Source organism: Eubalaena glacialis, chromosome 18 (assembly GCF_028564815.1).
Source record: "Eubalaena glacialis isolate mEubGla1 chromosome 18, mEubGla1.1.hap2.+ XY, whole genome shotgun sequence".
NCBI lineage: Eukaryota > Metazoa > Chordata > Mammalia > Artiodactyla > Balaenidae > Eubalaena > Eubalaena glacialis.
In genome coordinates, this window is record NC_083733.1 from 27279217 (window position 1) to 27304854 (window position 25638).

Here is a 25638-nt window from a genome sequence, read left to right on the forward strand (position 1 = left end):
TATGGCTTGCTGCCCTTCCAGATGCAGAGGCAGCTCCGGTCCCTTTGCCAGGAGGACAGGTGACTGGGTTTTTCCACTGTGGTGATGAATTGGGCTGAGTCACCGTTCCTCTCCAGTCCCCTTGTGACCATGACTGGGAGCAAGTGAAAAGAACGAGCAGGTGGGGTCAGGGGTGCAGGGGAGCCTGGGGCCATCGAAGCTCCCTCTGTTAGCAGGGGGAGGTTGAGCAGGAACTGTCCCCCCGTCCCCACTAACACTCGCCACTCACTAATGATGAGTAAGATGGCCTCAGGGAGAGAAGAGAGGATCCTTTCTCTTCTTTTATAGGCTTGGTTGAGTGCCTCTTTGGTGCCAAGCCCTGTGCTGAGTGCACTGGAAAACCAGAGCAGACCAGGCACTGACCTTGCCTTTCAGGTTTGTGCACCGATGGAGGAAACCACCTCAGAGTCCCATAATCTGGGTACTGGGCAGACTCTGCTAACGTGTGCAATTGAGGTTACCGTGCAGCACAAGGGGGGCCTGGAGGGGTCAGGAAGGGCTTCATGGAGGTAGAGGCATCTGAGCCTGCAGAGAGGTGGAAGGTCAGCAGATGGAGATAGAAGAGAGGGTGTTTGGGGGAGAGCATCCATCCATCCATCCTACAGTGGGTCAGCTAGGCCCCATGCTAAGCTCAGGGAGGCACAGAGCTGAGCATGTTGCAGCCCTGCCCTCTGCCAGCAGCTCCTGCATTTAGGTGGAGAAGGCTGGGTGTGCGTGAGCAGATGGTGAGGAAGCTGGAATAAGCAAGTAGGCAGCGGTGAGTGCCTGGTCTCAGGCTGCCTCTGGAATTTCACCAGCCACCAGATTATCTGCTCCCTGCTCCTGGGCCACCCTGGACCACTCAGTGGCTATGTTGCCACCCCCTTTCTCCCATTACATGTTAAGACCCTCCCCCTTCAGTGCCTGCCCTTTGCTCTCCAGGGAACTCCAGACACCCCACTCTGTCCTCCCCAATCCAAGAGGACAGCAGAACCCCCTCCAGTTCCCTTTGAGAATGCCCTTCCACCTCCCCTGGAAGCTTTACCAGACACATGGAGCCCCAGTCTGTGCTGAGTCCAGGCAAGGGGTAGGTCTGATAATATATTTTTGAAATTCCAATAGTCATATATGCAGAAAACTCAATGCAGAGGAAAAAATTAAAATCACTCAAAATTCCATTGCCTAAAGATAACCAGTGTTAACATGTTAACATTGGGGCAGAGGGGAGGGGTATGTCCTTCAGCAGTGTGTGTGTGTGTGTGTGTGCGTGCGTGTGTGTGTGTGTGTGTGTCCCCCCCAGGAATCATACTGCACATATTTTTGCCACTCAATCTTTTTTCACTTGCCAGTATATCATGAACATTTACCCTGATAAAAACCATTCTTCTGCAGTGTAATGATAATAGCTGCACTGTATTGTGTGGATGCTTCATTATTTTCTTAGCCGATCCCATAGTGTTGGGCATTTAGGATGTTTCCAATTTTGCATTGTTGGAAACAGTGTTGCTAGCAATTTACCCCAAGATGCTGCTTTGCCCACATCTTTTGGATGACCTCCTAAGGCCACCCTGCAGCCTCCCTTTGCCTGGGTGCTTGGTCTCTGACCTCCGCCAAGGCCAGCCCATCCATCCTTGAAAGGAGACCTGTGTGTGGTCTCCCGATTGGCTTCACACCTACGCAGGTTCTTGGGGGAATCTTGGGGAAGGAGTGGAGTGGTTGCCAGCCCCACCTTCCCAATTGTGCTAATTTCACTTTAAAGCCTGAGTTTTTTTGATCTTGTATGTGTTAAGGTGTTACCACTGGAGGAAACTTAGTTAAGAGTACACAGGACCTCTCTCTATTATTTTGCAACTTCCTGTAAATCTATAATTATTTCAAATAAAAAGCTAAAAAAACAAACACACCCAAGGCAGTCCTGGAGGGAACTATTTGGCCCCAGATTCAGGAACGAATGTTTTTAAGTCCACACTTTGTCACAAGGTCCAGAGCTAAGAGTTCCCTGTCTCAGTTTCCCCTGAAGGACAGGAAATGTTCCAGGGAAAGACAGCTCTCCTGGCGGGTGCTGGGTGGCCCTCCAGGCTTTCCTTGATTCTAACTCTGCTGCTGGCCCCAGTCGTGAGCCTGAGCGGCCTGATCAACCCCACTTTCAGCGGGAAGGGAGAACCAAGAGGTCAGGGAGGAGGCACAGCTTTCCCTGGGCCCCAGGGAGCTCTTACATAGACATGAATTTGCAGAAAGCAGACGAAAAGCTAAGATTTGCTCTTTGGAGGAGAGCTAAGCCATTCTCCTTCCAAAGAGGACACACATGTCTAGGGAAGACTTTGTCCTGAAGTTCTGGAGAGAATGGCCCCCTTTCTACAGGGTGATTGTCCCAGCCCCACCCCAGGCCTGAGCTAAAGCCATGCCCAGAGTTGGGGTGCCATGCCCCAGACCTAGGGTGGACCCTATGGTAGGCTGCCCTGGGCACGCCTCCCTCTCGGGGGGCCGCAGTGTCCTCAGCACCACAATGACAGGATTGGGTTGAATCACAGGTTCCAACCAAGTTTCCAGATAATAGAAACTGAGGAACTGACATACGATGCTGTGTTGAGGGTCCCCAAGACCACCCTCAAGCTTGATGATTTACTAGAAGGACTCATAAAACTCAGAAAAGCCATTTCCTTCACGGTTACCATTTACTGCAGCGAAAGGACACGGATCAAATCAGTAGAGAGAAAGGGTGCACGAGTGGAGCCCAGGAGACACCAGGCGCAAGCTTCCAGTGCCCCTCCCAGTGGAGTCGCACAGGGGCACAGTCAATGCTTCCAGCACTGATGTGTGATAACACGAGCAGAGTACCAACCGGGGACGCTCACCTGAGCCTTGGAGTGCAGGGTTTTTACTGAGAGTCGGTCACATAGGCATGCAGCACCTGCGCAACTGACCTAAGCTACTCAGTCTCCAGGCCCCCAGAAGTCAAATTGACACAGTGTGGCCCAGGGCCTCGGGCCTCCAAACACAGGCTTTCCCCAGAGGTCACACTGAGTGTTAACTATCTGGTCAGACCCATACAGTGTGGCCCAAGGCCTCAAACACACACAAACACTCCCGTCAGGCAGCAGGAGCACCAAGGACTAGTCCTTTCTTTGGAAAGTCCAGGATTCGAGCAATCCAAGCCTGCTGAGCTAACCCCTTGCTGCACAGATACCAATCATTTATTTTGCCACAAGCACACGCAAACTGTCATCTATTATCACCATGATTTCATACAAGAAAGGAAGTTTAACTCCAAGAAGGTAGTCTGGACATCATGATGTGATAGGGGTTAGCGCTCCCCAGGAGAAAACAGGTGGCCCTACATTGTTAGCTTTGAAGATGAGGGAAGGGGCCAGGAGCCACCAGTGTACACCAGGACTCTGATATATATGCTTTTCTTGTTTGTCCGCACAGCTTTGTCCCCAGTCAAGGAACAGATAGGCTGAGAAGCTCCCTCTGGCTCCTGTGTTAGCTCTGGGTTGGGTGTCCCCGCTCTTGGGTAGGACCAGGCTTTGTTGAGGGTGGGAGGGCTCAGTCTGGGACCCTCCTTAAGTGTCCAAGCCAGTTTGTCCTTTCTTTTCTTGCGCCTTGCTGCTGTTGCAGCTTATCCTGGGAAAGAGACGAGCCTGTTCTTTTTAACAAATGCCCTGGCCTCTGCCCTGGCCCTTACCCCAGGCTCTAGGCACCCCTAGTTCAAACTCTAGGGTAGACCAGATGTTCTTCTAAGGTCCCACTTCATCCCGTTTCCTCATGGTCCAGCCTCCATGCATGGAGCTGAGCCATCAAAGGCCTGGGCTGTTGGCCTGAGTGGGCCTTGAGATGGGGAGTCAGAACAGCTTTGGGTTTCACCATCTACTACCTGGGTGACCTTGGGTAAGTTTCACACACTTGCAGAATTTCCTCCTCTCTCCAACAGGTCTAATTATATAGCTGTGAGGAGTTAGTGAGTTGCTAACTGAAGAGCCCCCAGCTCAGGGCCCAGCACCTAGTTGGGGCCCATTGATGAGTGGCTGTTAGGACAATGAATTTTGTGGTTCCAGGTACAAGGTGTGGGGGCAGGTGGGATCCTTGTAATGAGTACAGTGGGCACAGTACTGCCTTGGAGCTGGGTGTTTAGAAGCCAGGAGGTCCTTCTGGCCTCTGGACTTTGGGAGTGGGAGTACAACTCATGTACACAGCAGGAAGAGACCTGGTGGGCTATTGGGGTATCATGAGGATCGAGAGGCCTGTTCACCGCAGGGCCTTTGCACGTGCATTCTTTCTGCCCAGGGACCCCTTCCTTCCACTTCTCTGGGCTAATCCTGCTCATCCCTGGGGGTGTCAATTTAGACTTCACCTAACTCCCTGATCCCCTGACTGCCTTCCTCTGTGCTTCCATCATACCACATTCTCAATAATAATAATAATACCACTAATAATAGTCTACCATTTAAGAAGCCCTTACTATATGCCAGGCATAGTGCTAAGAGCATTACCTACATACGTTATCTCATTTGAATCTCCCAACATTTGGAGAGAGAGCTATAGTTATATTTTTCTGATTTTACAGATGAAGAAACAGGTTCAGAGAAGTGAAGTAACTGGCTCAACTGTACAGTGGTTGTCTGTGTGCCGGTCCATCTCTGCCCTGGACTATGAGCTTCCTGAGAGCAGGGATTGTGTCTTGTTGGCTGTTAAGCCTCAGCATCCAGCACTGGGCCTGGTACTTAGGATGAGCTCAGTAGGTGGGAGCCCTCCACCAATATCTGTTGAATAAATGAGTGAGTGAGTGAATGGTTGCAAAGTACCAATGCAGCGCTTGGCTCACCGTGAATGATTTGTGGTCAGCAGAATAATGCCTCCCCTCAAATACGTCGGTGTCCTCATCCCTGGAACCCGTGAATATGTTACATTACTTGGCAGAGGGGAATGAAGGGTGCAGATGAAGTGAAGTTGCTTATCAGCTGACTTGAAAGTAGGGAGATGATCCTGGATTATCTGGGTGGGCCCGATGTAATCACATGGATCCTTAAAAGTGGGAGAGGGAGGCAGGAGAGAACCAGAGAGACGGCAGCATGAGGACTTGGCTTGATGGCATTGTTAGCTTTGAAGATGGAGGAAAGGGCCATATGCCAGGGAAAGCAGATGGTCTCTAGAAGCTGGAAAAAGCAAGGAAATGGATTCTCCTCTAGAACCTCCAAAAGGAATGCAGCCCTGCCAACATCTTGATTTTAGCCCAGGGAGACCCATTCCAGACTGTGGGCCTCCAGATATATAAGAAAATTTATTTGTATTGTTTTAAGCCAGTAATGTGGTAATTTTTCACATCAGCAATAAAAACTAGTATGGTGCCCAATGCCTGATGCTGAGGATCACACTTAGGTCACTTATTAAATGATTGTTGAGCTGAATTGGATTATTACTGTATGTACCCCACTTACTATCAGGAAAGACATACGAGAAAAAAGCATTTTTGTATATTCTGGATTTACTGCATCAGAGGCCTAATTGGGAGGTCTCAAGTCTCAGGATGGGTTAGAGTTTGATCCTGAGACCAAGCCATTGGTTTGGCAGGCTGGGCTGAGTGGGGTCACAGAGAATGACATGAGGAGCCTTCTAGGGAAAGGGAGCCCCAGGGTGTGAGTGAGCAGTGCTGCTGGGCAGGTTGAGTCAGCATCCTGGACTGTCCATGGCCTCAGGCCTGAGGGTGCCATCTTTGGGTGCATGCCTGCTGCTTCCATAAGCAGAAGGGACACCATGCACTGAGTCTGTACCTCTGCTGGCAGGTCCTAACAGCTGTTAGTCGGCTCGGGCTGCTAAAACAAAATACCATAACTGGGTGGCTTATAAACAGTTCTAGAGGCTGCAAGTCTGAGATCAGGGTGCCAGCATGGTCAGATCCTGGGGAGGACCCCTCCCAGGTTGCAGACAGCTGTTTTCTCACTGTGTCCTCACATGGGGCGGGAGGAGGTGGAGCAGAGCGAGCCCTCTGGGATCCTTTTATAAGGGCACTAATCCCACTTATGAACACCCCACCCTCATAACCTAATCACCTCTCAAAGGCCCCCGACTCCAAATACCATCACATTGGTGGGGGGGCATTAGGATTTCAATATATGAATTTGGGGGACACAAACATTCCTTCCATAACAAGCCCCACTGTGTAAGTACCATGATGATACCAATCCACCAGAGGAGAGAATAGCCAGCTCTTGTGTCTTTCTCCACTGTGCTGGGCACTGTACCAAGCATCCTTAACTGGTTCAACCCTCATAATGATTCCATGTGATGGGTGCCATCGTTATTCCCATTTTACAGATTAGGAAACTGAGGTCTAGAAAGGTAAAGTTACTGCCAGTAATTGGGCCTGAGCAAAGGCAGGGGGGCTCCAGGGTCTCTGTTCTTACCCACTGCGCTCTACTGCCTCTAGATGGAATAATGATTATAAGAGCAATAAGACCACCTCACATTTGGATAAGACCTTTCTGTTCACACTCATTTGCATCCTGCTTTCTCTTGTCATCCTCACAGTGGCCAGTCATTATGATTAGTACTCCTGGCTTACATTTTGGGAAACAGCTCATGAGAGGGAGGTCCCAGCCTTCCTCAATTCAAAGCAAGGGTGGGAGTCCTTCCTGGGTCTCCTGGCTCCAAATCCAGAGTCTGTCTCTTCCACCAGCTCCTGCCTCACCCTGATGCATTATTTATGGCCCATTACTTACCTCCTGCAGGCACCCAGATGCTGCCTGCCAGAGCTGTGACCTCGCTGCGTCCCCTGGAGAGGACCAAGGGCAGCTCTTTCCCCCTCATCCTCGCTCTCCTCTCTCCCCTCCCCCTCGAAGCCTCTCTGGGTCTTGGCAGGCCCCTGGGGTGTGGCACAGCCAGTCCCCTCTGCTGACTTGTGAGCACTTTCCTCTTTGCCGAGCCAGTCAACACATCCAGTGAGCTCCCGGCTTCCTGAGAAAAGCAGCGGTAGCTGCACAGTCCAAACTCACCATCCCCTTATCACAGCCCTGGCTCGAGTCGCCAGTGTGTGTGTGCATGGGAGGATGGTGTGTGTATGTGCATGTGTGTGCATGTGTGTCATGAGAGGAGGGCATGTGTTTATGTTATATATGGAGCAGGGGAGGGGCATGGATTTAAGAGCTCACAGTTGAACACGTTTGAGTTGCCTCTTCTGGGTCTTGTAGCCAAAAGCTAAGTCACCGTGGCAACTGGGAAGCGGTGCTTAGGTCAAGAGCTAAGGCTGGGGGGCTTCCCTGGTGGCGAAGTGGTTAAGAATCTGCCTGCCAATGCAGGGGACACGGGTTCGAGCCATGGTCCGGGAAGATCCTACATGCCGCAGAGCAACTAAGCCCGTGTGCCACAACTACTGAGTCTGCACTCTAGAGCCTGCGAGCCACAACTACTGAGCCCGTGTGCCACAACTACTGAAGCCCCCGAGCCTAGAGCCTGTGCTCTGCAAGAAGAGAAGCCACGCGCAATGAAGAGTAGCCCCCGCTTGCCGCAACTAGAGAAAGCCCACATGCAGCAACGAAGACCCAACGCAGCCAAAAAAATTTTTTTTAAATTTTTAATAAATTAAAAAAAAAAAAACAGCTAAGGCTGGGAGCAGGACCCCCAGGGCCCCTGGAGCCCACAGCCTTGGAGCTGTGAGACATTGAGCAAGTTGCTTAATCTCTCTGTCCTTATTTGCCTCCTTCTTTACTTCCCTGAGTGGAGGATTAGATGAGAATTCCTGTGAAGCAACCAGCGCAGGGCCTGAGGGACAGCGAACGCTGATACACATCTTTTGACCAGGCACCCTATCCTGCCTTCCTCTAGGCAAGGAAGGATTAGTTTGGATCACAAACTCTTGGGAGGAAGGGCACCTGGGGACAGGGAAGGAGAAGGAGAAGCTAAAGGCTTGCAGACCCGACTGGTTGGTGTCTAGGCAGCAGCTGGGTCACCTTCATCTCAGTTTCCATGTCTGTAAAATGGGCAATAGCTGAAGTTAATAGTTGCTTAACATCATGGCTGGCACCATGGAATTCTGGAAGATGAGAATGAAAACTCCAGGAAATTATAGAAATTGCTCCTTGGACGTTTTCCCTTTTCCTCAGAATTTAAGGCTTTTGGTGCATGTTAGCACATAAAACCAGACGGCAGGCATTTGTTTCTCCTCCTCGATTTTAAACTCAAAACTCCCAGGTCCTGAGTGATTAGTTGAAGTTTCTCAGAATCATCTGGAGACCCTGTGACCCACACAGCCCCTAAGCCTTGACTCCAGGACCCTGGTTAGGAGGGACCAGAGGCACCAACGAATCTGTATCTTTAATAATCTTCCTCAATGATTGCAAAGCAGGTGGCCCACTGTGAGAAATTAGAGACCAATCCACCGGCTGGGGATTTTTCCAGATGCCCCTGGAAGGAGTCCTTTCAAAGTCCTGTCTCCTAGGCTCCTTGTCCTCCGTCCTAGGACCCTGAGAATGGAACGAGTGGGCTTCCCCAAACCTCACCACCTCCCACTTCCTCCAGTTTAGCATTGTTGGTTTCTGTAGCTTGACTAATTAATTAATTAATTAATTCTGTAGGTTAATTAATCACCATAACTATTCTTGGACCCAGGACAACTGATGTTTGTTCTGTGGATGCCCCTCCCTGGAAGCACAGGGGAGTAAGCAAAGCTGAATCACAGCAAAGTCTTCCCCAGACTTGGGAGCCCAACTTGAAGAGCCTGCCCTTGAACTCCTGCCTATTGAATTGAAAAGGACACACACTGGGTAGCTGCCACATACAGACCTTGGGCCACAGAATGAGATGCAGGGAGCAGGCCTGACAATGCCCTGTGGACTGGAGCAGAACTGCCCCAGCCAGCATGCAGACCCCTGAGCAAGAAAAGCAAACACTTGTGGTGGTAAGCCCCTGAATTTGTGGATGATTTGTTACACAGCATTATTGCAGCCATAGCTGACTAGTTCACCAGGATCAATCTATTTTTTTTCAGAGGCTCTTGAGGCTAACTTTGCCTGCTTTAATCTTGCTGTATGATTCCTTGCCTATAGTGAATCAGCAAGTCTGGTTCTAAGGTTCCAAGTCATTTTGGTGACCCTGGTGGTGCTCCGTCCCCTCCTACTCCAGAACTGGCTATGAACCTCTTCCATCTCATTCATCCTAGGAGCAACCATAGTAATCACCTGCAAGCATTGACTGCTGACCACAGACTGCTAATCCATCTGAAATGTTCTATATATTTGTCGCCATAATCCTATGAACTAGTAACTAAGATTATCCCCATTTTATAGATATGAAGATCAAAGCTTGGGGAAATTTACTAGCAATCTTACCGCTGGTAAGTGGTGGACAAAGACGCTAGCCCAGATCTCCAAGCCTGTGCTCTTCACCCCTCTTCCCAAGAGCTTCCTCATGTTGGTGAAAATGCCTATTTTCCTGACATAGCCCCCTCCCCAAGCCCTCTTCCACACACCCCTCCTCCAGGGCCACCTTCCAGCTTCAGGTCCCGCAGCCACTTCCCACTTGCAGTGAATATACTTGATCCCTGATGCCTGGAGTTAATTATTTCAAAAAGACATTTGGAAACTCGGCTCTGTTGGGTCTAATGTGTTCCTTTTTGCTAGTTTAATAGTTCTGTCTTTCAAAAATGAGTGTGTGGGGCTTCCCTGGTGGCGCAGTGGTTGAGAATCTGCTTGCCAATGCAGGGGACACGGGTTCGAGCCCTGGTCTGGGAAGATCCCACATGCCGCGGAGCAACTGGGCCCATGAGCCACAATTACTGAGCCTGCGCGTCTGGAGCCTGTGCTCCGCAACAAGAGAGGCCGCGATAGTGAGAGGCCCGCGCACCGCGATGAAGAGTGGCCCCCGCTTGCCACAACTAGAGAAAGCCCTCGCACAGAAACGAAGACCCAACACAGCCAAAAATAAATAAATAAATAAAATTAAATTTAAAAAAAAGAGTGTGCTTTTGAAACATGTTCACTGGACTGTCATTTCATTACCCTCCAGATATCTTCCCATTGTTGTTTTTCTCTTTGAACCCATGCTCACACCAGCCCTGTGGATCTCAGAGCCAAGACCTGTTTTGTGACTGGGGTGTCTGCTCCCCACTGGTAAGGCCTTGACTGTCTGTGTGCCCAGGCTCAGCAATCAGGCAGAAAGACAGTCTGAAATCATGAAAAATCTAAAGTACTGGATCATTTTTAAAAGAGGCAGCTTGGGTTCTTACTGGAGCATTCTGTTCACCAAATGCTAAAATGGTTATTTCTGGGTAGTGGATTTTAAGGGAGTTTCTAGTTTCTTCTTTACCCATCTCTTATCTGTTTTACTTTCCATTGCTTTTAATTAACAAAAGCATGTATAATTTTAATAATAAAATATAATTTAAAATACTGTATATGCAATAAGAGGAAACTGACCCTTCCGGCAAAGTGTCAAGGCAAGTCTGGCTTTTACGAATTTGTTAAATGAACTTTTATAAACTTGTCAAATGGCCTTTTATGAATTTATTAAAGCCACTCCAAGAAGCAGACCTCTCTCTGAAAATGAGTAGAACTTTGTGCAAAGAGGGAAAACAAGACCCAGGCTAACAATTACATTCATAAAATAATTTTTGTGTTTCCGCCTGCCAATGCAGGGGACACAGGTTCAACCCCTGGTCTGGGAGGATCCCACATGCCACTGAGCGACGGAGCCTGTGCGCCACAACTACTGAGCCTGCACTCTGGAGCCCGTGAGCCACAACTACTGAGCCCACGTGCCACAACTGAAGCCCACGCGCCTAGAGCCCATGCTCCACAACAAGAGAAGCCACCACAATGAGAGGCCTGTGCACCGCAACGAAGAGAAGCCCCCGCTCGCCGCAACTAAAGAAAGCCCGCGTGCAGCAATGGAGACCCCACGCAGCCGAAATTAGTAAATAAATAAATTAATTTTTAAAAAATGGGATGGAACCTGAGTTTTTAAAACGTTAACTTTACTGTTTGTTAAATCTTAGATACCACTTTTCTTTACCCTTGGGCATGATTTGACTTAAATTTGCAAATCGACTGAAGGGTAGATCTGTTTCTATAGGTTTTCACTTAACAGATACGAATTGAGTTTTGCCCAGTGCCAGGCAGTGTTCTAGGCTCACAGGCTTCAGTAAGGAGCGGGGATGGATCCCCAGCCTTGAGCAGCCACTGCTCTGGGAGAAGGCAGTGGTGCCAGTACTCACACAGCTGGATAAGTGCTCTGGGAGGACACTGGGGAAGCCCAGAAGAGGCAGTTCTTTTCTCTCCCTGAGAAAAATCAAGGAAGGCTTCTCAGAGGAGGTAACTGACACATAGAAGTTTACCAGGAGGAGCAGGTGACATTCCAGGAGGAGAAGGAAGACATTCCAGCCAAAGAGAAGAGGAGGTACAAATTCTCCTGGGGGTAGTGGTTGTAGAAAGGCTAGAATTGTGTTCGTGAAATAGCAAGTTGCTGGCTGTGACTACAATTTAGAGTATATAGTGTGTATGTGTTTGTTGTATGTTGAAGAGCCTTGAATGATGGGCTAAGCAGTTTATCTGGTTGGCGATGGGGAGCTATTAAAAGGTCTTAAACAGGGAAGTGGCATGATCACATTTGCCTTTTAGAATGGCTGCTCAATGGATGTATCCAGGAAGGTCCACGTGGGCAACAGAAGCCACGTTAACCATAGGAATGGAGAAAATTTAATGTAAATAATTACCTAGGTCAGAATGGCCATCATCAAAAAGTCCACACATAATAAATGCTGGAGAGGGTGTGGAGAAAAGGGGACCCTCCTACACTGCGGGTAGGAATGTAAATCGGTGCCACCACTATGGAAAACAGTCTGGAGGTTCCTCAAAAAACTAAAAATAGAGTTACCATATGATCCAGCAATCCCACTCCTGGGCATGTATCTGGAAAAGACAAAAACTCTAATTCCCACCATTTTCAGCATTATTGATATTTTGGTCCAAATAATTCTTTGTTCTTGGGGGCTGTCCTGTGCATTACTTAGCCTGTCCTAGAATTTCATATAAATGGAATACACTCTTTTTTGTTTGGCTTTTCCTGCTTAACATGTTTATGAGATTCATCCATGTTATCTTTTTTTTTTTTGAGGCTTACGATGATTTTTTTTTTAATTTTTATTGGAGTATAGTTGATTTACAACGTTATGTTAGCTTCAGGTGTACAGCAAAGTGAATCAGTTATACATATACATATTTTTTTTTCATCCATGTTATCTTGTGTATCATTGTTTGTTCCTTTTTTATTGCCACGTAGTTGTTCCTTTTTTATTGGCAAGTAGTATTCCATTATAAACCACAGTTTGTTTATCCATTCTCCTGTTGATGGACATTGGGGCCATTTCTAGTTTTTGGTTATTATGAAAAAAAGCCGCTATGAACATTTTTTTGCAATTTTTTTTTTTTTTTGGTGAGCATTATGTTTTAATTTCTCCTAGCTAAAGAGCTAAGAGGACTTTCTGGGTCACTGGGTAGATGTATAATTAGATTTATCAGATAACACCCTTCCCTCTTCCTAAGTGGGTCTGAACCATTTTACATCAATCTCCCTAGGGCAGGTACCAACCAGAATAGCCTCTACACCCCAGAGCCCATTGAAATGATTCAAACTAGCCAATCCTAAGCCTGCTTACCTTGCATCACTGGCTCTTTCCCATAGAAACCACAGTAAAGGCTCTTACCCACGCTTTCCTCCTGCTCCTTCTCCCTCCCTGGTGCTTCCCCGTGTGGCCCTGTGTGGCATGGCGCAGTGTGACCCCTCCTCTTGGGATCTGGGAGTCACAAATTATCTTTTCAATGGCAATCATCTCTTGATCTGTTGGCCTTACCATATCTGAATGATAATAAAATCTACATTTTAAAACAATGAGCAAAAAAGATTCTATCTTTCTTTTCACTAACCTCTAACTCAACTTAGCATTTCCCTTAAATATAGTTGTAGGCAACAAACCATAGTCATCTCAGCAGTATTAGTGTCTTTGCTGCACGAGAAATCACAGATTTTTTAATAAATTTATTTTTAAAATTTTTGGCTGTGTTTATTTATTTTTAAAATTTTTGGCTGCGCATGGGCTTTCTCTAGTTGCAGTGAGGAGGGGCTACTCTTCATTGCTGTGCACGGGCTTCTCATTGTGGTGGCTTCTCTTGTTGTGGAGCATGGGCTCTAGGTGCGCAGGCTTCAGTAGTTCTGGCACACGAGCTCAGTAGTTGTGGCTCGCGGGCTCTGGGGTGCAGGCTCAGTAGTTGTGGTGCATGGGCTTAGTTGCTCTGCGGCACGTGGGATCTTCCCGGACCAGGGCTCGAACCCGTGTCCTCTGCATTGGCACGCGGATTCTTAACCACTGTGCCACCAGGAAGTCCCTCACAGATATTTTCATATCACGATAATTGTTACAGATAACTTGAAACACTGTTTTTGTTCGTCACTACTTTGAAATTATGATAGCTAATAAGCCTGCAGCAGGATGGGGAGGTCAACAGGAGGGTTCTGGGCAACCCAGTCTAGGATCCAGGCGCCAGCTGGCCTCCTGTGAATCAAGGAGAGAAACCCAGGACCTCAACCTAAAGAAAGTGAGCAGCCCCAGAGGTAGCCCAGAGGGGCAGCAGGATGGTTCACTAGACCAGCCAAGGGCACAGCCTTGAGACCACAGGCCACTGATTGGCAGTGTCCTGCATTTTTGTACTGAGTGTCCCGGCAGCTCAGGACATACAGGCATCCCTGGTTTTATTATGCATTGCTTTACTGCACTTTGCAGACATCGCATTTTATACAGATTGAAGGTTTGTGGCATCCCTGCATTGAGCAAGTCTATAGGTGCCATTTTTCTAACAGCATTTGCTTGCCTCATGCTTCTGTCATGTTTCAGTCATTCTTGCAATATTATAACATTAAATAATTTAAACATTTAAATTAAACATTACAATAAATAACACACCACAGTATAGTGTAAACATAACTTTTACATGCACTAGGAAACAAAAAAAGTCTTGTGACTCGCTTTATTGCGATATTCACTTCATTGCAGTGGTTTGGAACTGAATTCATAACATCCTCGAGCTAAGCCGGTATTTCCTGGGATACAGAAGATACACATGATGATTTTGAGTGAATACCCTAACACATAATTAAATAGCAGTAAATATCATGTTAAGTCTTTCCTTTCAGTGCTGAGTATACAAAGAGGAAGTCTCTGTTAGGTGCTGGCTGTCGTTAATGCCTCTCTAGCTCTTGCTAATCCTTTTTAACAGAGACCAGCCTCAGGCTTAGAATCATTGCATCTGCATTGTACATGTATTTGCCATAGTGGTATATTTAAGTTAAAAAAGGGGGGGTACTTTAAATAAAAATATTAAGTAGATAACAGTCAGGTGGCATGAAATTATGGCAAAAATCTGACAAATTTGAGGCACATTTTGCCAACTGATGTCCCAAGGTCTTTTGAGATCTTCGGAAATTCCCTATATAATAACCATCTCTGTACTCTGCCCCTCTATGAGGTCTGCTCATTAACTCATTCATATCTATGGAAGAACCAGTTTATTAAGCACCTCTGGGTGCCAGACCCTGTAAGTGAACGGAGATCTAACAGCCCCCTGCCCCTCCCCACATGCACGCAGAATTCCACCTCCTGCTCAGGTCGCCTCCTCTCCGGAAATGTGCCTTTCCTTGCCCCTCTTTTAATCTAAGAAGGCCGTTCCTGGATGAGTTGAAAGTGCTCACTCAGGGGTCAGTGAATCTGCATGGAGCTGTGGCCATTGCAGGCTGTCAGGGCGGGGAGTTGAAAACCTCTAACCTCAGGGTCCCTAGAGTGATGGGTGAGGGTCTCACCCCTTGGGGTACCCAAGGAGAAACCAGTCTGCCTGTGAGGCACTCTCAGAAAAGAAGGGGAAAAGGTCAGACTTTGTCGGGTATCCACAAAGCCACTTAGATGAGAAGCCCTTCTGCCTACATCTGACATTCGCCAACGCTAACCACAAATCGGCACCTTATCAGTAACCCCTCACCAACCGTGTGTAACCAAGTACAACCTGGAGACACTGTTGTCTTGGTTCATTCTCCATTTTCATAAATCTGCAATTGCTTTGGGTACGTATGTGTATTAGAAGAGTTGTACACGGCAGAAACCTAATTTAATCTGGCTTATACAAGACAATTTAAAAGAAAAGAGGCAATTAATTTACTTACTGAACTGAGAGGTATGGGGATGCAGCTATTTCAGGCACGGCTAACCCAAGACTCGCATGCTGTCAGGCCTCGGTCTCCCGCCCATCTCTGGTTCTTGCTTCTGTTGTGTTTGCTTCAGTTTGGGGCTCGGTCTAGTGGCCAGATGGAGACAGGAGGTGGTCCCTACCTCCTCTCTGGTTTCAGGTCTGGCAGGAGCTCAGGGGCGTCTAGGGTTGTGACCAGGGCCCCGGCTAGGTCATGTGCCTGCCTGCTCCCGGGAGCCAGTGATTGGCTCGGGGTGAGGGGATCCCTCACTCTTCCCCAGGAACTGGGCCTGAGGTCAGCTTCTCTGGGACAACGTGAACCACAGGGATGGTTCCCCAGAGAAAAATAGGGGTATAGTTACCAGAGGAGCTGAGAATGGATGTTGGCAGAAAAAAAAGCAGATGTTCTTGGCTTCACAGAGATGCTAAATGGAGCCAGGGTTGGACCAGGGGTGGTTGATTCTAGACCTTGACTTCTAAGCCTCTGTGGTCTGTGTCCTGTCTGTATCCCAGAGCCCCTCACAGAGCCTCGAAAACAACAGGCACTTAATTCCTGTGCATTGAGTGAATTTCTCGTTGCTGCCCTCTGCACACCTGCCTGTTGGGACACCTTGTTTCTCTGGGCAGGCATCCATTGCCTGGCCTCTCACCCTCCAGCAATTGAATCCTATTCTCACGTGTGAGCCCCTCCCAGTGTCTTCTTTTGCAGCAGACCTCAGTCTGAAGTGAAACATCAGGAAGAATCCAGCCTATTGTGCTACGAACACACACGTACACATTCACATACCCGGTGAGTTCCTGACGCAACCCTTCAACCTGGGTTGGGGGAGGGGCTGGAGGCTTTAATATGTCAGATCCTGGGGAGCTGGGAGCCATGCAGAGATTTCCCTTGGAGCAGGGTATGTGGGAACAGTGAGCTGGCACAGACCCTGGCCAGCTCAGGGCTGCGCATGGGGAGTGTGGTACCAAGTGGCCGATAAGCTCAGTTCCTAGGAAGCAATCAGGTAATGCAGTGTCAGTCATCAGCCCTGGAGAACCTGACGGTGGTGGGCGCAGCTCCCTGGCTGACTGGTGCCCAGCCCTGAACCTAATGATGGAAATGAACCAGAGGCTTCAGAAGCACACTGTGCCTGGAGCTGCACCGTCTTCGCTCAGAATGACGAACAAAATGCCGTAAGACTGGGTGGCTCCCTCTTAGCACGTGATGGATGAGTGGATGCTCAGTGGGCGTGGCAGTGTGTGACTAAGAGGTCACTGGAATGGCAGGGGGGAGTCCTGTGGGTTGGTGTAGGCCCTTCTCCAGCCACCCTGGAGAAGGCTCTGGGCTCCCTTGATCTGGAGGATGTCTTCCTCCCCGTAGGCTGCTTGAGTCCCAAACTCTGGGCATGTCTTCATGGGAGGTGCTAGGTAGTCTGGTTCACACCACTTGCGAGTCTTGGCACCACTCGTGTGCTGGTTGTGGGGATGGGTGTTGGGTGGGGTTGGGTGGGTGCTGGTCTGGAGGGAAAGCAGCCGTGAGGGTGAGCCGAGTCCAAGGTCAGTCTTGCCAGCTGGCTCACTTGCCTGAGGTCATGAGACCAACACCACAGAAGGACCAGGATTTGAACCCGGTGCTGATTCTAGAGCCCTGACCCGCATCCACCCTCGCTTCAGAATACAGCACGTAATTATAGAAACTGTCACTTATTTGTAATCTCACGCCGACAGCCCACTGAGAAGGACCCACTCAGATTTATCTCCTCTTGGCCACTGTGGCCCTCATGGCCCGTGAAGTCCTGGGGTATCCAAAGGGTGTCCTCCGTTCTTAGGCCAAATGGAGAAAGGCACAAAGCCAGGAGCAGGCTGGGCTGGCTTTCCTTCCCTGTGGGACCTGCAGCCGGCTCCATGCTCTCCCCGGGGGGGGGATGGGGGCGGGGGTGGGGAGCAGCCCTGCAGACTCTCCCCGTGGGCATTGCTGATGCTTTTCCTGGGCTGCAAGGAGACTTGGTGTCTCCACACAGCACATCCCACTGGGAATGGGGTCTATTTACGGCTCTGAGAGCTCTGGCCAAGTCCAGGCCCTGGAGCACCGGATTCCCAAGTCTGGGCTGGGCCATTCTGACTCAGGGAACACAGCACCAAGGAGGTGGGAAGAGGTGAGGTGTCCAGGCCAGGGTTCTAAATCCCAGCTCTGCACAAACCAGTCATGGGAGATATTCAACCAGTCACTTAATCTGCCTGGTCCTAGGTTTTCTCATCTGTAAAATGGGGATAATAACGCCACCACCATCATCTCAGGGTTGTTGTGAGGATTATAGAGGGCAAAGCACATGGAACCCCCCTGAGGCTCTGACACCCATGTGATCCAATCCTGGTGCACGGTCTCAAAGAAACACAGCCCACTGAAGTTCCAAAAAGCGTTCACATCTTTTTGAGCACAAAGGGGGTCCAGGTACAGACGGCACAGGCACTTCCAGTCTAGTGACTATTCTCCGTAATATCATACAGCTCCCATGAGATGTTCACTTTCCTTTCCAGAAAACTTCTCCTTCACTCACGGATGTCTGCCCCACCCTTGCCAGGCCTCTGCACTGCAGCCAGAAGCCAATTCCAGAAGGCACTGCTCACAGTGTATTGAACGGACGCGTCGGCACAGCAGCCCTGTACCCCTTGCTGCAGATGTGCTGCCACTGACCTCAGTTCCCTCGGGATGGTTCTTCTCCTTCCTATCTCCCAGAACCTGTTGGGCAATGGCAGTGCCCTCCGGGGAGGGTATGGAGGGAAATGGAGTGGGTGATGCCAGGGCCCTCGCCTGCAGGCCTGGGACAGCAGGGCACACACAGTTTAATACCTGCAGTCCTGTCACTCGCAGGCAAGTTCATGGTTCTCTAAGGTGGCATTTCTAGAACCGCCTAATGGAAAGTCTCGCTGCAGTTTTCTATCTAGGCTGCAGTGGGCTTGGAAAATGCTTCCAGTCAAGGATGTAAGACCCTGGGATGAAGCAATGCAGGCCCTCCACTGCCCCTGTGGAAACGATTAGCCTGAGTGGCCCCACTCAAACAGGACACAACGGTTCTTGGTATTTTCCAGGTGATGGATTTGGATGCGTCTGCAAATCTTTACTGAAGTGAGAAGTCTCATCAAGGATCAGAGCGAGCAGGTCACTGGCAATGTTTTGGAACCAGAAAATACCCAAGCACACAGGCTCCCCTGGCAGCGAGGCCCGGGAATGGGGTAGCCTCACCCTCCACGGCCGAGAGCGGCGAGGAGAGTGAGGCTGAGGGGCTGGTGTGCCGGGGGGCTGCCCGGGATGCCAGTGCGTACGGGCCACCAGGACACATTGGAAATGCAGCAAGCGGAGGGAAGATCGTATTAATTAACCAGAGCTCTTCTCAGGGGAAGCCGTGTGTGGGGTAGAAGGAGTACTTTGGGAAGGAGAGAGGGTGGAATAAGTAATACTGATACAAGTGATAACAACTGTTAACTGGATCCTGAGGCAGGTGACGGAGGGACTCCAGAGCTTGCTTTGCCAAGTCAGGGAAGCAAGTTTGGGTCTGAGGAAGGCTCTCAAGACAGTACAGAGGACTTCCCTGGTGGTCCAGTGGTTAAGACTCCGCACTTCCACTGGGTTCAATCCCTGGTCAGGGAAGTACTGCATGCCGCTGCAGTGCGGCCAAAAAAATTTTTTTAAAGTTAAAAAAAGAGTCAGTGCAGAGACTGGGCCCTGTATCAGCCCTTCCTTCAGTGATTCACCATCAGGGTCAGCCAGGAATACTAGTTTTGAGGGCTGCCTGTCCAGATGCCCTCATATCTCAGTTAGGCCATGGCTAATGGAACCAGCATCCCTGGGCCTTTGTTACTTGCTTCATTCTGTCTCCTGGTAGAAGGTTCCTATTACAGTTGAATTGTGTCCCTAGAAGAGATGTTGAAGTCCTAACTCTTGGTACCTGTGGATGTCACCTTATTTTGAAACAGGGTCTTTGCAGAGGTAATCAAGTTAAGAAGAGGGCCCCCAATAGAGTGGGCCCTGATGCAATAGGACTGGTGCTCTTATAAGAGGGGAAGTTTGGGCACAGAGATGGACACACGCAGAGGGAAGATGATGCAGAGACACAGAAAGAACGCTGTGTGATGACAGAGGCAGAGAATGGAGTGATGCACCTGCAAGCCAGGGAATGCCAGGGGTCGCCGGGAGCCACCGGATGCTGGAAGGGGCAGGCAAGGATCTTCCCTGAAGCTTGCAGAGAGAACTTGGCCCTGCTGACACCTTGATTTCAGACCACCTGCCTCCAGAATTGAGAGACAAGAACTTTCCATTGTTTTAAGCCACCCAGTTTGTGGTACTATGTTACAGCAGCCCTAGGAAACAAATCTAGTGCTTCCGATACAAGTATGTGTGAGCCCTGCCTGGAAGCATTTTTCCTGGTCTGGCCCAGCACACCCGCCGTTGGCTGGAGTGAAAAATGCCCACAGAGACTTCCTTTTTTAAAATTTATTTATTTTGGTTATTTATTTTTGGCTGCATTTTGTCTTCGTTGCTGCGCCCAGGCTTTCTCTAGTTACAGCGAGCGGGGGCTACTCTTCGTTGCGGTGTGCGGGCTTCTCATTGTGGTGGCTTCTCTTGTTGCAGAGCACGGGTTCTAGGCACATGGGTTTCAGTAGTTGTGGCTCGCGGGCTCTAGAGCGCAGGCTCAGTAGTTGTGGCGCACAGGCTTAGTTGCTCCGTGGCATGTGGGATCTTCCCGGACCAGGGCTCGAACCCGTGTCCCCTGCATTGGCAGGCGGATTCTTAACCACTATGCCACCAGGGAAGCCCCCACAGAGACTTCCCATGAGGCTATTCCACAAAGCATAACTTAGAGAACTCTGAAGTCTACACAAACTAGCCTTGGCCTTCTCTGTAAAAAGAGGAACCGGGATGGAATTGGCTCTCTCCAAACTCTAACTTGCTTTACATTTGTAAAACCACCCAGCCCGGGGGCTTCCCTGGTGGCGCAGTGGTTGAGAGTCTGCCTGCCAATGCAGGGGACACGGGTTCGAGCCCTGGTCTGGGAAGATCCCACATGCCGCGGAGCAACTGGGCCCGTGAGCCATAATTACTGAGCCTGCGCGTCTGGAGCCTGTGCTCCGCAACGAGAGAGGCCGCGATAGTGAGAGGCCTGCGCACCGCAATGAAGAGTGGCCCCCGCTTGCCACAACTAGAGAAAGCCCTCGCACAGAAACGAAGACCCAACACAGCCATAAATTAATTAATTAATTAATTAATTAAAAAAAAAAAAGAGAACGCCTTCCTTAAAAACAAAAACAAACAAACAAAAAACCACCCAGCCCTATCAGACAATAAAGTGCCAAAGAATTATCAATCCTTGAGAGTTCGCTTGACCAAGTGCTGGGTGGGGCCCCAGGGGGCTAAAGGGAGGTGCCTGTCACACAGGTGTGAAGCCTGGGGGCTTCTCCTCTCTGCTGGCATTGGAGGAGGCCTGCAGCATCTGGGGCCAACATTTGGATGACCTGGCCACTCTGGCACTGATGACAAAATAAATTCCCAACATAAATTCAGCCCCTGGATTCACAGAAAGATAGACAAGATGAAAAGGCAGAGGACTATGTACCAGATGAAGGAACAAGATAAAACCCCAAAAAACAACTAAATGAAATAGAGACAGGCAAACTTCCAGAAAAAGAACTCAGAATAATGATAGTAAAGATGATCCAGGACCTCAGAAAAAGAATGGAGGCAAAGATCGAGAAGATGCAGGAAATGTTTAACAAAGATCTAGAAGAATTAAAGAACAGACAAACAGAGATGAACAATACAATAACTGAAATGAAAAATACACTAGAAGGAATCAATAGCAGAATAACTGAGGCAGAAGAACAGATAAGTGACCTGGATGACAGAACGGTGGAATTCACTGCTGCGGAACAGAACAAAGAAAAAAGAATGAAAAGAAATGAAGACAGCCTAAGAGACCTCTGGGACAACATTAAATGCAACAACATTCGCATTATAGGGGTCCCAGAAGGAGAAGAGAGAGAGAAAGGACCCAAGAAAATATTTGAAGAGATTATAGTCAAAAACTTCCCTGACATCGGAAAGGAAATATCCACCCAAGTCCAGGAAGCGCAGAGAGTCCCATACAGGATAAACTCAAGGAGAAACACGCCGAGACACATAGTAATCAAATTGGCAAAAATTAAAGACAAAGAAAAATTATTGAAAGCAGCAAGGGAAAAATGACAAATAACATACAAGGGAACTCCCATAAGGTTAACAGCTGATTTCTCAGCAGAAACTCTACAAGGCAGAAAGGAGTGGCATCATATACTTAAAGTGATGAAAGGGAAGAACCTACAACCAAGATTACTCTACCCGGCAAGGATCTCATTCAGATTTGATGGAGAAAACAAAAGCTTTACAGACAAGCAAAAGCTAAGAGAATTCAGCACCACCAAACCAGCTCTACAACAAATGCTAAAGGAACTTCTACTAAGTGGGAAACACAAGAGAAGAAAAGGACCTACAAAAACAAACCCAAAACAATTAAGAAAATGGTCATAGGAACATACATATCGATAATTACCTTAAACGTGAATGGATTAAATGCTCCAACCAAAAGACACAGGCTTGCTGAATGGATATAAAAACAAGACCCATATATATGCTGTCTACAAGAGACCCACTTCAGACCTAGGGACATATACAGACTGAAAGTGAGGGGATGGAAAAAGATATTCCATGCAAATGGAAGTCAAAAGAAAGCTGGAGTAGCAATACTCATGTCAGATAAAATAGACTTTAAAATAAAGAATGTTACAAGAGACAAGGAAGGACACTACGTAATGATCAAGGGATCAATCCAAGAAGAAGATACAACGATTATAAATATATATGCACCCAACATATGAAGCACCTCAATACATAAGGCAACTGCTACCAGCTCTAAAAGAGGAAATCGACAGTAACACAATAATAGTGGGGGACTTTAACACCTCACTTACACCAATGGACAGATCATCCAAAATGAAAATAAATAAGGAAACAGAAGCTTTAAATGACACAATAGACCAGATAGATTTAATTGATATTTATAGGACATTCTATCCAAAAGCAGCAGATTACACTTTCTTCTCAAGTGCGCATGGAACATTCTCCAGGATGGATCACGTCTTGGGTCACAAATCAAGCCTCAGTAAATTTAAGAAAATTGAAATCATATCAAGCATCTTTTCTGACCACAACGCTATGAGATTAGAAATCAATTACAGGAAAAAAAACGTAAAAAACACAAACACATGAGGCTAAACAATACATTACTAAATAACCAAGAGATCACTGAAGAAATCAAAGAGGAAATCAAAAAATATCTAAACACAAATGACAATGAAAACAAGACGATCCAAAGCCTATGGGATGCAGCAAAAGCAGTTCTAAGAGGGAAGTTTTTAGCTATACAAGCCTACCTCAAGAAACAAGAAAAATCTCAAATAAACAGTCTAACGTTACACCTAAAGGAACTAGAGAAAGAAGAGCAAACGAAACCCAAAGTTAGCAGAAGGAAAGAAATCATAAAGATCAGAGCAGAAATAAATGGAATAGAAACAAAGAAAACAATAGCAAAGACCAATGAAACTAAAAGCTGGTTCTTTGAGAAGATAAACAAAATTGATAAACCATTAGCCAGACTCATCAAGAAAAAGAGGGAGAGGACTCAAATCAATAATATTAGAAATGAAAAAGGAGAAGTTACAACAGACACCGCAGAAATACAAAGCATCCTAAGAGACTACTACAAGCAACTCTATGTCAATAAAATGGACAACCTGGAAGAAATGGACAAATTCTTAGAAAGGTATAACCTTCCAAGACTGAACCAGGAAGAAATAGAAAATATGAACAGACCAATCACAAGTAATGAAATTGAAACTGTGATTTAAAATCTTCCAACAAACAAAAGTCCAGGACCAGATGGCTTCACAGGTGAATTCTATCAAACATTTAGAGAAGAGCTAACACCCATCCTTCTCAGACTCTTCCAAAAAATTGCAGAGGAAGGAAAATTCCCAAACTCGTTCTATGAGGCCACCATCACCCTGATACCAAAACCAGACAAAGATACTACAAAAAAAGAAAATTAGAGACCAATATCACTGATGAATATAGATGCAAAAATCCTCAACAAAATACTAGCAAACAGAATCCAACAACACATTAAAAGGATCATATACCATGATCAAGTGGGATTTATCCCAGGGATGCAAGGATTCTTCAATATACGTAAATCAATGTGATACACCATATTAACAAATTGAAGAAGAAAAACCATATGATCATCTCAATAGGTGCAGAAAAAGCTTTTGACAAAATTCAACACCCATTTATGATAAAAACTCTCCAGAAAGTGGGCATAGAGGGAACCTACTTCAACATAATAAAGGCCATATACGACAAAAAAAAAAAAAAAAAAAAAATTCAGTCCCTGCTTTGAGCTGGGCTCTTTGGTGAAGTTTTCCCCTATAAATCACATCTTAGGCATTTTTTTTCCATAATTGAGATTTTACTGATTGTTTTGAGGATCAGTACACACACATTTCAATTTGTACACAATTCTCAACATACATACCAAAAATCTAAAAAGTCATGTAGTTGTGATTCTTTTCTGAACAGTTATTCCAGGGACTTTCCAGCTTAAAATTTGGAGGCAAATTTTCCTTCACAGGATATCAAGTACCAATATCTTCAAATATTGATATGCTGTTACATCGTAAGTCCCACTCACAGTTTAATATCATATACACTACATACTCAAATTGTCAGTCGTTCACAGCACATTAACAGTTACGAGAAGAACTGGACTACCACGACCAAAGATGTTACAGAGTGCACAAAATTCTGCCCAGGAGAGCCAAGATCAAGGGGTGAGTGGTTTGCTTTAGGAAACAATTCTACCAAAAACAACATGGGAAGAGAAGTAATGTAAAGTGTTTAAGACATTAAATGCACAACTGACTCCAAACTGCCATGTAGTATGCTTTGTATTATAGGATAGAAAAGCTACCCCCCATCTGTGGAATGTTAAGCTGACACCCAAGACAAAGCCTCCCATGTTCAATATCCCATTATTTTCTGGTTGTACCAACAAATAAGCAACCAGCAAATGATTTCACCTCTTACAAAAAAGCATTTACACTTCAAAAATGGGATGAGGTGGGATTCCCTCCTTTTTATAAATGTTTCTAGAGCTACTAAAAAACTTGCATTTACGAAATAGTTGATAAAAATATTCCTCTGGATTGTACAAGAAGGGAGACAGGGACCAGTGATAGGACCAGGTGTGTGATACTAATCAGACTTGGCTTCTTTCTCTCCTGCTTCATGAGAAGCTGGGCTCTCCTCGTTTTTAGTTTCTCCATCTTCTGCAGCTAAGTCTTCTTTAGTCTCTTGGTCAGCCACTTCAGCCTGTTTTCCCTTTGCTCCCCTTTTCTCTTTTGTTTGCACTTTTTTGTCTGAAGATTTATCCTTTCCTGCCGCCTTTTTTTGGCTTCGTTTCCACTTTTGCAGGAGCCGGTTTAGCTGACAACCTCGCCCATCTCTTGGGCTCCTCCTTCGCCGCCCCCTCGGCGGAGCTGACCTTCCTCTTGGGCATCGCGGCGGCGGGGCGGGCGCGTGCCGGGTGCCTGCGGGCCGCGGCGCCCCGAGAACCTTCGCGAAGCTAGGCTGCCTGGCCGCTGCAGCTCCTCCCGGCGCCCGAGCTGGGGGGACCCGCGGCGGGGGTGGGGGGTGGTGGTGGGGAGAACCGGATGGAACCGGATTGGGAGCGCGCCGCCACATCTTAGGCATGTAAAGCCCTGAAGCTGAGCCAGTTTTGACATGGTAGCTTTTACCTACTCTATTTATAATGTCTGTTAGCTTCCTCCCAGGTTAAGGGGCCAAATCTACCTGCTCTTTCTATTCTCCGAAAGCACAAGGAATTGAAATGGCAACAAACAACTAGTCTAGCTTGATGCTGGAAATGCTATTTACTTTAGACAACATGAAGTTTAGAAAGGATAAAGTCCTGCCCCAAGGTCAAAAACAAACCAATGACACAAGAACAGGGCAGAAGAGATGGGACTGCGGTAGATTTAGGTGTTCAGTTCATTTCTAGCTTAATGAGCAGAGCTTAATGCGAGATTCCCAGACACACTGATCAAATCGAACAAAATGCTTACTCTGTACCAGTGGGCAGGGTCTAGAGCAGTGGGTCATTCTGGGATTGACATTTTGAGAGGAACATGGATGGGCACATTGGGAATTGTCAGGAGGGCAGTGACCAGGATGGATACCATGTCTATATGAGAGACAATAAATGAATTGAGAAAATGAGTTTATACTTCGAACTAGAAATTTCTAGGTCTCTTGCTGAATTAGTTTTCTACTGCT

The 25638-nt window shown here is 47.5% G+C and overlaps 1 pseudogene; it reads right to left on the bottom strand.

Annotated features, from left to right (window-relative positions):
• Window positions 1-20641: 20641 nt before the first annotated feature.
• LOC133077635 (uncharacterized) lies at window positions 20642-25047 on the bottom strand (annotated as a pseudogene).
• Window positions 25048-25638: the final 591 nt, after the last annotated feature.